Source organism: Bombina bombina, chromosome 3 (genome assembly GCF_027579735.1).
Source record: "Bombina bombina isolate aBomBom1 chromosome 3, aBomBom1.pri, whole genome shotgun sequence".
Lineage (NCBI taxonomy): Eukaryota > Metazoa > Chordata > Amphibia > Anura > Bombinatoridae > Bombina > Bombina bombina.
The window spans coordinates 268188930-268201752 of NC_069501.1; the positions used below are offsets into that span (position 1 = coordinate 268188930).

General features: G+C 34.0%; 1 protein-coding gene across 1 annotated transcript in view; it reads left to right on the forward strand.

Annotated features, from left to right (window-relative positions):
• The first annotated feature begins 3478 nt into the window (after nucleotides 1–3478).
• WSCD1 (WSC domain containing 1) overlaps nucleotides 3479–12823 on the forward strand; it is a 349543-nt gene continuing 340198 nt past the window's right edge. Inside the window, 1 exon segment of the mRNA XM_053706293.1 lies at nucleotides 3479–3639. The gene's annotated coding sequence lies outside the window, so the exon portion shown is untranslated.

Consider the following 12823-nt stretch of genomic DNA (forward strand, 5'->3'; position numbering starts at 1 on the left):
GTGGGTTTGCGAGCGCAGTGCTTATTGCAGGTCTTGGTAATTAACAGACTGGATGCGTCTTTGCACTGCTTAGATCAGCTTGTCATGTCTGATCATAAACGTTTAGCGCTAATATATGTTAGCTACTAATATCTAGCTTTCTCTGCATTCATGAACCCACGGAGTAAATAGTAAACAGAGATTTAAAATGTTTCATTACTTGAATAATGGTAATTACTGTATGTTGTTGCATGTGAAGGGCAGTGATTGTTTCAAAGTGTATTCTTCTTTCCCTCCCTTCCTCTTTCCCTTTCTCCCTCCCTTCCTCAACTCCCTTCCTCCCTCAACTCACTCCCTCAACTCCCTCCCTTCATTCTCTCAACTCCCTCCCTTGCTCCCTTCTTTCCCTCCCTTCTTTCCCTCCCCTCTTTTCTCCAATCCCTCCCCACTTTTCTCTTCTCTCTCTCTCTCCCTCCCTTCTTTCCTTTCCCTCCCTTTTCTCCCCTTCATTTCTCTCCCTTCTCTCAGGGAGAAAATGGTATGAGATGCATGCAATTCAACCCACCTGTATGCAAGTGTTTTGCTAGCCCATTTTCTTTTGAATTGTTATGAGAAAAAAAACAACAACTGACCCCAACAAAAATATTAAGGGGAAAACAGGCCTAAAACCTATGGGGGGGCAGCAGAATTTTGAATGCCTAGGGCAGCACAAAACATATATACGCCACTGTAAGATAGTCTTATATGTATCCCACACAGTGATTGTTTTTACGATCTGTAATATAAGTTGATTTCAAGAAACAAGAGCTTCCTGGAATTTATTATTGAATATGTTACTCTTCAAATAGAAATTATGACCCTCTTGTTCTGAAGTTACTCTCTTTTTGCAACCTCAGCTTTATTAAAGGGACACTGAACCCAAATTTTTTCTATCGTGATTCAGATAGAGCATGCAATTTTAAGCAACTTTCTATTTTACTCCTATTATCAAATTATTTTCATTCTCTTGGTATCTTTATTTGAAATGGAAGAATGTAAGTTTAGATGCCGGCCCATTTTTGGTGAACACACTGTGTTGTTCTTGCTGATTGGTGGGTAAATTCACCAACCAATAAACAAGTGCTTTCCATGGTGCTGAACCAAAAAAATTGCTTAGATGCCTTCTTTTTCAAATAAAGAAAGCAAGAAAACGAAGAAAAATTTATAATAGGAGTAAATTAGAAAGTTGTTTAAAATTGCATCGCGAAAGAAAAAATTTAAGTTCAGTGTCCATTTAAGCTCCTTAACGTGTCTATCATATCTACCAATAATACTTAGGTCATCAAGTTTTCCTTGTAAGTTGTAATTTTTAGACAATATAATATACAATACTAATATATAGGGAACAAATATGTTTAGTTTCAGGTTTGGAAGAGGAAATGCATATTTAAAAAAAAAAAAAAAAAAAAAAAAAGGATATAGTAAATTGACACTAAAGCATAAATGAAGTAGTAACAAAAATTAAGACACCTTTCCCCAAAAAGAATAGATTTTATTTTAAACATTTCGATTACTATAAATAAAGTAAGAGTTGTAAGTAATCAAGAAAACATTCAGTTAGTGTGATAAAAATAATGGGCTGCATTTATTAAACTGTAGAAGGAGGTTGTGGCCCTTGCAATGCAATGCAATCTAGGTTATGCTTATGTCAATCTTTGCTTCTTAGATTGTCTGTCAAAATCAGTTCTGAAATTTTGCACAAAAATCACATGCACATGAATGCATTTCAGTTTTCAATAGAAACATTTCTTTTGCATTACAAATATATCAGCAAACATGCTTCTAGTTCCTGTGATAACAGTTATTGTGCACAGTATATTTGGGCATATGCCCTGGCCTGAGCACTCATTGAACCCCTGGGCCAGTGGCCATGTATATAACAGTGATAGTCATCACAGACAGAATAGCTCACTGTGCAGGGGCAGAATGCTAGTGTGCAGTCACTGAAACAGATGCACTTTTGCTAGAAGCATTTTTGCTAATACGTGTGTAGTGTTTAAATGTTTTTAGTCAAAACTGAAATTAATTAATGCACTTTTTAATTTTTAGATGTGTCCCTCTTTAATAGTAAGCTCTCCGGTTAAAGCCTCAGCTTGCCATTATTTTTGCTATAGACATGGACAATTAATTTATAAATGTTTTTTAATACATACAAGCTGTTACTATAAAAAAAAAAAATCTTCTTTATTATTTGAGTATCTATTTTAATCACTGCATAGTCATGGGGATTGGGTTTGTTTTAGTAATTAAAATAGAATTATAAACTAGTGACAGAAAAAATTCCAGCTAATTATAGAGCAGTTAACTTCCATAAATGCTTTGCATATCACAGTATATGGTCAATACAAAATAAATTGCACAATTTCTACTGGTAAGATATTTCATTTCTCTCACCAGCAGGATCTAGCAAAATAAAGCGACAATGCAAATTAATTCTACTAAATCAGCAAAGCAAATCAAATGTGCAGATTAAATGTTGCTAAATTTAAAATAATAATCTATTACAATCTTTTTTTTTTCTTCAGCATCATGTCCCAGACACAGGTGCCCTTAAAGAGATACTAAAGCAAGAAAACAAATTACAATATTTTAAAAAAAGGATGACTTAATTTTTTTTTTTTTTTTTTTTTGCTATACAGGAGGATGTATAACAATTTTTAAAAAATTTGTAGCTGAAGTTATTAAAATTGAGAGTATAGGTGCTTGTGCTTTGCTTTCCTGCCATGAGTTGGGCTATATAGGGACCTAATATTCCTTCTCCACACAGCTCACCATTTTCCTCCCCTCCCTGTCCTGCTATAGAACATGTGCAGTGCAAACAGTGTGAGTTACAGGGTTAACCCAGAGCAGGAATGATAAACAAAAGAAAGCAGGGGCTATTGGGTGCAAAAGGCAGGCAGCTGCTGCCTCATTATTTGTGTCCTTACACTTTGTTACTGCTAATGAAACACAAAAAACTGCTTTCTTCAATGCTGTTCATGATATACTGTGAGCAGCTCGTGCTATTACAGACGGAGATGTCTGGCTGCTGAGTAGGTGGTTCTACAAATGTTTCATAGCTGGCTAGAGAGCATAGGAAATAGTGAGAGCGGTGTCAGTAAGGGACATTACAGTTGCATTACACAGCTTATAGCAGGAGAGGAAAAAAACAGGCAAGTTTAACATTTTTTTTTATACATCCTTCTAATATTGCACTTTGTTTCTGACTACAGTGTGCCGTTAAGTACTGCAGCTGGGAGGATAGTGGTGTATTATAAAGCCTAAAGCATCCTCAACTGCATCTTCTATGCTGTGGTCTGCAGAAGTCGCTAGGACCCCGCAGATGTCTAAGAGAGCATAGTAGCAGAACAGGAGCACACTGAGCATGCGCAGAATAAAGCTTCTAGATTGCTGCTCGGTTAGTTACTGATATAAACAGCTGGTGGTAGTGAAACACACAGTATACTTGCAGGCTGAGAGCACTGGATGGATTCCGTTAAGCATCAGTGTATATTCTTAAACCTGGAAAAGGAAACAATGCTCTAATTACATGGGATAGCTAGACGAACTGGATTTATCGGGTGGTTTCTTTTTTTTTCACTGGAGTGCTCGTTACTTTTTTCTTCCTCCTATAAAGATTAGGTAAGTTTTATGTTATGTGATCTGCCTATGACTGTTTAGGGTTACTATACTTTCAAAGGTGCTGTTCTTGGTGCTAACTTTATGGCAACATCTGCCAATGTTCCCTGGCAGCTGAATTTAGTGCCTTGTCATGTTCTTATCTCAGTTTTAATAGGCTTTATTTATTAATCTATTTGTTTTGCAATGTTGTGTCACAATATACACCCACTTTAAGATTTCTACAATATCTGCATAGACAGAAAATATATAACCTAAAAACATTTTTCAAATGAAACATGATCAGAATGTTAAATCTGCAGGTCCATTTTAATATTGCACAATTTCTTCAAACTTTTATTGTAAAAGTATCAAGCAGTTTAAATTGTATTGCCCTAGCTTGCCTCGTGAAATAATAGTTGATGCAATTATAATTGTTGCTATTTATAAATATGACTGATTAAATACAATATTATTTAAAACGTTTTGTGTTAACCCCTTTAGAGTAGGACTGGTAAACAACATGCAGCAGCCTTTCATTTTCAGGGAATCTTTAATGCCAGTTTTATTTTAAATGAGCATTATTTAATACTTAATTAGCCTTTGTATAGAATTCACAGAAGCACTCACAAGTCATTCCTAGTTTATATTGTAGAGTCTACTCTATTCAGTGAAAGTGTTTACCATTTCTTTAGACACTGGTGAGCAGGAACACATATCTTTACCTATAGGAAAAACTCTTATCTTAGTTAATATAGGCCATTATATGTGTAGTATGTTTAAATGTATATAGATGTGTAGATACTGATTTGTATATCTGATCTTACTCTGCCGGTTGGATTTGAGATTGACTCGTAAAAACATGCAAGGAGGCTGGAATCCATATCTAGGTGACAGAGTTAGTGCTGTTATTTGTTACTATATCTATCTGGTGTATGACATGCCTTTTACTATTCCCCATATGTTTATTAAGCAGTGTGGTTCCTACATGATCTGCACTATCAAACAGGTTATTAAATGCAATCATAGTTTATCTTAAAAAAAAAGTAGCCTTGTTTCACACACTAAAAATCTTATCATTAATACCGGCCACCTTCTGCTTCTATTAGCATGTGCTTCAACAGTACTGTCCCTTTAAAAACATTTCTCTTTAGATAATAGTTCTATAACTTGTATAAGATGAAGTCTAAGATATTTTTGCTCAAAGTTATTATTGCAAAAAATAAAAATAAAATGTAAAATGCTTATATTTAGTCTTTTTATGTAAATGTGTTTTTTGCAATGTCAATGTTTATGTCAAAGTATATAACAGGTTAAACATATTTTAAGTGTAGCATGAATGCATTGCATTCATTCAAAAGTATCTATGGTTTCTACTTCATACTCATTTTAACCCCTTAAAGAACTCAGTAGGCAATTTTTAAAGGCCTCTTCACCTCTGAAGTGTTTAATCCTTTCTTCCCCCTTGCACTGTTACATGCTTTCTACAATGTGATTTGTAAACTGCATATAATTTTATAATCTAGATAAAAATAGCTCTTGAGATGTTCCCTATGGTTTTAATTGCTAATTGACAATGTGGAAGAATTGTGAAAATCAAAAACAGAAAAGATGTTGAATGTTGGATTAGTCAACCATTAACAGCATTGTTCTAAATCATTTTGATCCCTCAATCAGGTGCAGATTTTGATTTATTAATCCTGCTTGTACTGTAAATTAACCTCCTTAAACATTGCCTGTTAAAAACGTATTTGTCAAAATGGATTATATGACAGGAAATATACTAAGCAATATGTAGGGCATACATGGCCCAAGCCCTGTGGGAAAAACACAAATGTGAGAAAATAAAAGTAATCGTTTTCAGTAACTCCAGCAATTTTTACATTATGACCAATACACTGAACAAGTGAAATTATAATTTGGTTGTTGTCAATAATAAAACAAATTATTTGAATACTTATATGAATCCTTGTAAAACTAATTATAATATACATGCATGCCTATGTACATACAATAAATCAATGTATCTATATGTCCAGAAAAAAATCAGACTTAAAACACTTTATATTACAATTGTTTTATTGTAATATTTGCAAATATACACTTTATTTTAACCTAAACACCTTCATATGCAAATAATGTCCACATTATTTACTGTTAATATTTTTTCTAAATCATTTTTAAAATGCTGTAACTAAAACAGGCTTAGTAAAAATAATTTTTAATTCCAGCAAAACTGCAAGCTCCTGCTATTGCTACATTTATGAAGAAAAGAGTTTAGTTTTGTTCATTGTAAACAAACTCAACTTGACAAGTGAAAATATTTTGCCATTATAATTATTTAGTCATTTCTCCAGACTTTATCTCCTCTATTTTCAACTGAAATGCTACCCCAAAAATAAAGAAAACCGTTAGCCTAAATGTAAACTTACAGGACTTATAAAGGTTTTAGGTCCAACTCTAGAATATTAATTTAGGATGTACTTGCGTTTATTTGCTGAATATAGGAAAGTTATTCTCTATATGGAACAGAATCCCAGAACATGTATAGATGCAAATACAAAAAGATATATCAATAAATTACTAAATATTTATAAGATAAATCTGAACATTTAGTTGAATGAAAGCTTTATTAAAGACATCTATTCTTATTTTTGCTAAAATGTTTTTTTTAAAAAAATACTTAACATATGGCATAGTCCTCCAGCAAAGTTTATAAAGATACATTCAAAAGGGATTTCACAAATATGCTGTAAAAAACTTTAAATCTTTTTGCATTTGGCACTAACACACATCACTTTGTGAGCTATTGGGCTCTAGACAACACACTGCTGTGGATAGAAAACTTGAGGCTTAAAGGAATGTGAAATTAAACTTTATTGATGACAGAGCATGCAGCTTTAAGAGAATTTTCAATTTACCTTTCTTATAAAATGTGATTTGTTTTCTTGGTATCCTATGTTGAATAACATATTTTGGTAGAAATATCAGCAGCACACTCCTAAGAGCTAGAAATATAGCATAGTCCTACAGCAAAGTTTATAAAGATACATTCAAAAATGGATTTCACAAATATGCTGTGAGAAACTTTAAATATTTTTGCATGTGGCACTAACACATATCCCTTTGCGGACTATTGTGCTCTAGACATTTAACTGCTATGGATAAAAACTTTGAGGCTTACAGGGATGTGTAAGTCAAAATTAAATTGTCACGATTTAGACCGAGCATGCAGCTTTAATAGAACTTTCAATTTACCTTTCTTTTAAAATTTGATTTTTTTTTTTCTCTTTGTTGAATAACATACCTTGGTAAGCTCAGTATCAGCAATGCACTCCTAGTAAGTAGATGGAGATTGGTGGCAGTGCATATAGCTCTTGTTATTGGGTTCCCAAATGTATTAGGCTAGCTCCCAGTAGTGCATTGCTGCTTTGGAATTATTTAACTACTTTTGCAGAGGTTAAAGACTAAGGTCTCCATTTATTAAGCAGTGTCAGCTGCATTTTAGCACTTAAAATATAGGCTTTTTTACACAAGTTTAGAAGCGGCAATCATCCTACTGCTTAAAGGGACAGTATACACTCATTTTCATATAACTGCATGTAATAGACACTAAGAATAAGATGCACAGATACTGATATAAAAATCCAGTATAAAACTGTTTAAAAACTTACTTAAAAGCTGACAGTTTGGCTCTGTTGGAAAGCCCACTGCAAGTGGCAAATAAGACACTCCCCCCTCCCCCTTATTTTGCATATGAAAAGACCCTTTACACAAACAGGAGCAAGCTGGAGAAGGTAGCTGATGGTATTCACATAAAACTTTGGGGCTTGGTTAGGAGTCTGAAAATCAGAGCAATGTTATTTAAAAATAAGCAAAACTATACATTTATTTAAAAAAAACCTTTATGGGCTATATTAATAGATCATCTACAAAACATTTATGCAAAGAAAAAATGAGTGTATAATGTCCCTTTAACCTCTCTACAGCCTCAGAGGTGGTGGTGTTTAAACACCCAAAATTTGCTTGTTCAGGATGATTGACAGGTTCTGCTCTTGTGCAATTGGTCGCTCAAGAGCTGGAGGCATCACTGCAACAAGAATTTCCTTGAGTAATGTTACGTAACTTACATGCAGGTAGTGGACATACACAGTACAAGTAGGGAACATTGTCTGTCCACAATTTGATAAATGAGGCCTATAGTTATAATCAAGTAGTTGTGAAATAAAAATATTCTCTAACAGATTAGAGCATTTTCATTTGACATGTTTATGATGCTTATAATTTTGGTCTAGGTATAAATTTATCTTCAGATAGGAACCTCTTGTACAAAGACATCATATAAAAAGACAACTTTTCTGTGCCTGAAAAGTTTTAGTGAATATTCTTTTATCCTGATATTAACATGCCCAACATCTCTAAAAAATGTAAACTTTTGTGATTCAAGACATAATTTACTTCCCTTGCTTTTAAAAGATTGCCGTATGTCACATGTTTATTTTAATGTGTTTTTTTGTTTTGTTTTGATAAATAGAAAAATAAATAAAAAATTTAGTGGAAACACAAAAAAAGAAGGATTTTCAAGAAAGCTTTTAGCTAAGTAGGGGTGTTCAGGATATTATTAACTTTAATAATTAGCTACAGTTAGGTGTTGATTGCATGAAAGTGATTCAGGTTATTCTGTCTATAGGGAAAATAAATCCAATCAAATAATGTATCCAAAGCATACCAAATACATCCAATTCAAACTCATCTCATAAGTATACTTCATTAATATAATTTATTCATTTAGGTCTAAGTGACCACTAGTTGATCCAATAGAGATTAAAACCATTTAAAGCACAAGTTACAGTATCCCATATACGTGAGGACAGTTATGCAAAATGTATAATGCTAACCATCTTCCTATTCAAGAGCCCAAAGTCATAAACAAATAACATGACTGAAACTAGTATGATCATTTTAAAAGAAAAGAAGCAATTCAACAAGAAAACAGCTCACTAAAAGTTGCACACACATTGCTTAAGTCCTATTAATGTTTATATTTATTTGCAGTGAATGTAAATAAATTCTTGAAGTGGTGAAATACTTTATTTATGAAAAAAATATTGTTTTATAAAGTAATTAAGAGAAGCACAACAATGATAGTCTATATTTAGTTGCCATATCAGCAAAGGAGTTATGGTATTACTTAACAGCCTGAAAAAGACTTTTGTCATGGTTATATATTCCTTGCAAGCAGTGCTATGTTGTACAAACATGCAGGGCTAAGCATTGAAAAGTGACTTCATTTTCTTGTAACACTCCCATTTCCTACCTCATGTTAATACGTTGGGGGCCAGATTATGAGTGGATCGCTAACAGTTACTCACAAGCAATGCAGGTTTATTGCAGGTGTTTGCATGCCTCGGGTTTACAGCTTGTATTACAAGTTGTAAGTAAGCGCGATCGCTTGAACGCAATCACGGTTTAGAATGATTACAATGTCTTTAAAGCTCTGGTTTACTGTTTTGCGAAACAAAAAAGTGTCACAAAACACATCAAAAAATAAATTACAAACTACAGTTATACTCATAATAACACCATCTAATAAAATATATATATATATATATATATATATATATATATATAGCATCAAAAAAAGACCTTGCACTTGCTGGATTTTTCAACAAACTTTTTACATGGCAAAATTAGTTTTTGACTAATTTTGCCAAGTAAAAAGTTTGTTGAAAAATCCAGCGAGTGCAAGGTCTTTTTTTGATGCTATATTTAATTCTACTAGCACCCTGGTTGCTGCAATTAAGTGAGAGTGCACATCTTTGCTAAACGTGTATATATATATATATATATATATATATATATATATATATATATATATAAAAAAAATGTGCACACAAAACATAGACATACATACATATACATGTCTAAAGATATGTGTGTGTGTATATGCATGTGTGGGTATATATATATATATATAATATATATATATATATATATATGTGTGTATACATATGTATTTATGTGTATATATACATTTACAGACATACTATAATATATATCTCACAAAAGTAAGTACACCCTCACATTTTTGTAAATATTTTATTATATATTTTCATGTGACAACACTGAAAAAATGACACTTTACTAGAATGTAAAGTAGTGAGTGTACAGCCTGTATAACAGTGCAAATTTGCTGTCCCCTCACAATAACTCAACACCCAGCCATTAATATCTAAACTGTGGGCAACAAAAGTGAGTACACCCCTAAGTGGAAATGTCCAAATTGGGCCCAAAGTGTCAATATTTTGTGTGGCAACCATTATTTTCCAGCACTGCCTTAACCTTCTTGGGCATGGAGTTCACCAGAGGTTCACAGGTTGTAACTGTCCTCTTCCACTCCTCCATGACAACGTCACAGAGATGGTGGATGTTAGAGACCTTGCACTCCCCTACTGCCAACAGATGCTCTATAGGGTTTAGGTCTGGAGACATGCTTGACAAATCCATCACCTTTACCCTCAGCTTCTTTAGCAAGACAGTGGTCATCTTGGAGGTGTGTTTTGGGTCGTTATCATTTTGGAATACTGCCCTGAGGCTTAGTCTCCCAAGGGAGGGGATCATGCTCTGCTTCAGTATGTCACAGTACATGTTGGCATTCATGGTTCCCTCAATTAACTCTCCAGTGCCGACATCACTCATGCAGACCCAGACCATGACACGCCCACCACCATGCTTGACTGTAGGCAAGACACTCTTGTTTTTGTACTCCTTACCTGTTTGCCGCCACAAACGCTTGACACCATCTGAACCAAATAAGTTTATCTTAGTCTCACCGGACCACAGGACATGGTTCCAGTAATCCATGTCCTTAGTCTGCTTGTCTTCAGCAAACTGTTTGTGGGCTTTCTTGTGCATCATCTTTAGAAGAGGCTTCCTTCTGGAACCACAGCCATGCAGACCAATTGGATGCAGCATGTGGTGTATGGTCTGAGCACTGACAGGCTGACCCCCAACCCCTTCAATCTCTGCAGCAATGCTGGCAGCACTCATACGTATATTTCCCAAAGACAACCTCTGGATATGACGCTGAGCATGTGCACGCAACTTCTTTGGTCGACCATGGTGAGGTCTGTTCCGAGTGGAACCTGTCCTGGTAAACTGCTGTGTGGTCTTGCCCACCATGCTGCAGCTCAGTTTCAGGGTCTTGGCAATCTTCTTATAGCCGAGGCCATCTTTATGTAGAGCAACAATTCTTTTTTTCAGATCTTTACAGAGTTCTTTGCCATGAGGTGCCATGTTGAACTTCCAGTGACCAGTGTGAGAGCGATAACACCAAATTTAACACACCTGCTCTCCATTCACACCTGAGACTTTGTAACACTAACGAGTCACATGACACCAGGGAGGGAAAATAGCTAGTTGGGCCCAATTTGGACATTTCCACTTAGGGGTGTACTCACTTTTGTTGCCAACGGTTTAGACATTAATGGCTGTGTGTTGAGTTATTTTAAGGGGACAGCAAATTTACACTGGTATACAGGCTGTACACTGAATATTTTACATTATAGCAAAGTGTCATTTTTTCAGTGTTGTCACATGAAAAGATATAATAAAACATTTACAAAAATGTAATATATATATATATATATTTATGAAAAAATAGAATATATTCTTCTATGTGAAGAACAATGGAATGTGAATTATTCATAATTTCATGTCAGATTAGCGCACATGGGAATATGCAATTATGTTTTTTGCTTCATTGACTTTTAGGGGGGAATCCGTCAACACCCACGCAATATTCTAAGTTTGGATTTTTGCACTCCTCGGGTTACTTTCAGCTCAATAATATGAGCGCAACATGACGCACACAAAAAGCTTACTTCTAGTGCAGCTAACGTTCAAGCGAAAGCATTAAATAGCACTCCACTTGTAATCTAGCCCTGTATGGGTAATTTTCCTAAGGGGTCATTAAACTCCCAATAAATTGTTTAATTACGTGTAATAAAACTAGTGCAATATACTCTCACTATTATTTTCTCTGTTTATCCTATAATTTACTTATGAAAATGGTTTTTCTTTTTTTTTTCACTGTCACTAGGAAGATTGGAGTGGATCAGTACTGTGTATATATACTACTATGTGTAAAAAATTACATTTCCTTTAAGATGAATCTGTTTCTGTTCATGCCAACTGATTGTCATATTAATGTGTACATATTAATTAATTAGTAAGCAAATATCACAATGTTAGATCACATTGTTATGAAAAGCTATTGCTTCAAAAATGTTGTAAATTAGTCTCTTTTGTTTGCAAAATAATAGTAATGTCTCATTTTTGCCTCTGGACTGGTTAGGAACAGGTGCAGATGCAGTGCTGGGGAGTCCATAGCAGCCAGTCTATACAGAGGCATGTGTTTATGTGGTCTTTCTCTGTGTAGAGATTCTCATCATTATACTGTGCAGCATTTATATAGAAACTGAAATCATTATACACGGCCCGGGTATAAATACTCTGTATCATTATGAAGTCCAGCATTCTTACTCTATGTATGTGTGTGTGTGTATGTATGTATGTATATGTGTATATATATATATATATATATATATATATATATATATATATATATATATATATATAATGTAGGCTTTGCACAGTGATCCTTGAAGTAGTGTAGCCATTAAGCCATATATCAACATTTATCATTCAACTCATACTTTATAGCAGGTTTATTGGTGCAATATAATTCACTGTTTTTTTATATATACATATTTCTGCATTACTGCCCTTTTATACAGGTGGTTTGCTGCAAATTACGATGACTTTTTTGATACACATGTACACTCCAGCTATATTTTTTCTCTAAGAACCCAGCTGCTTACGTCCATCAACTTACTTTACCTACTTATTCCTTTACTGAATACATGGGATAAAATAAATTAACCATTGATGTTTCAAAACAAATAAATTATTTTGTATATATCACTTTAAAAACAAAAAATATGATTTTCACATATTTTGGCTTCAATTTATTTTGCAGCATAATAGCATTTTTAACTCTAGCTTAGGGAAATATTTTGGAAACTTATTAAAATTATTCTTCTATTATGAAAGCCTATACATAAATTCATCTACATTTCCATGACATGTTCATTATAAAATCAGCTTCCCCTGTGTGATTATTGCTGGCACTTTTACCAAAGGCCAA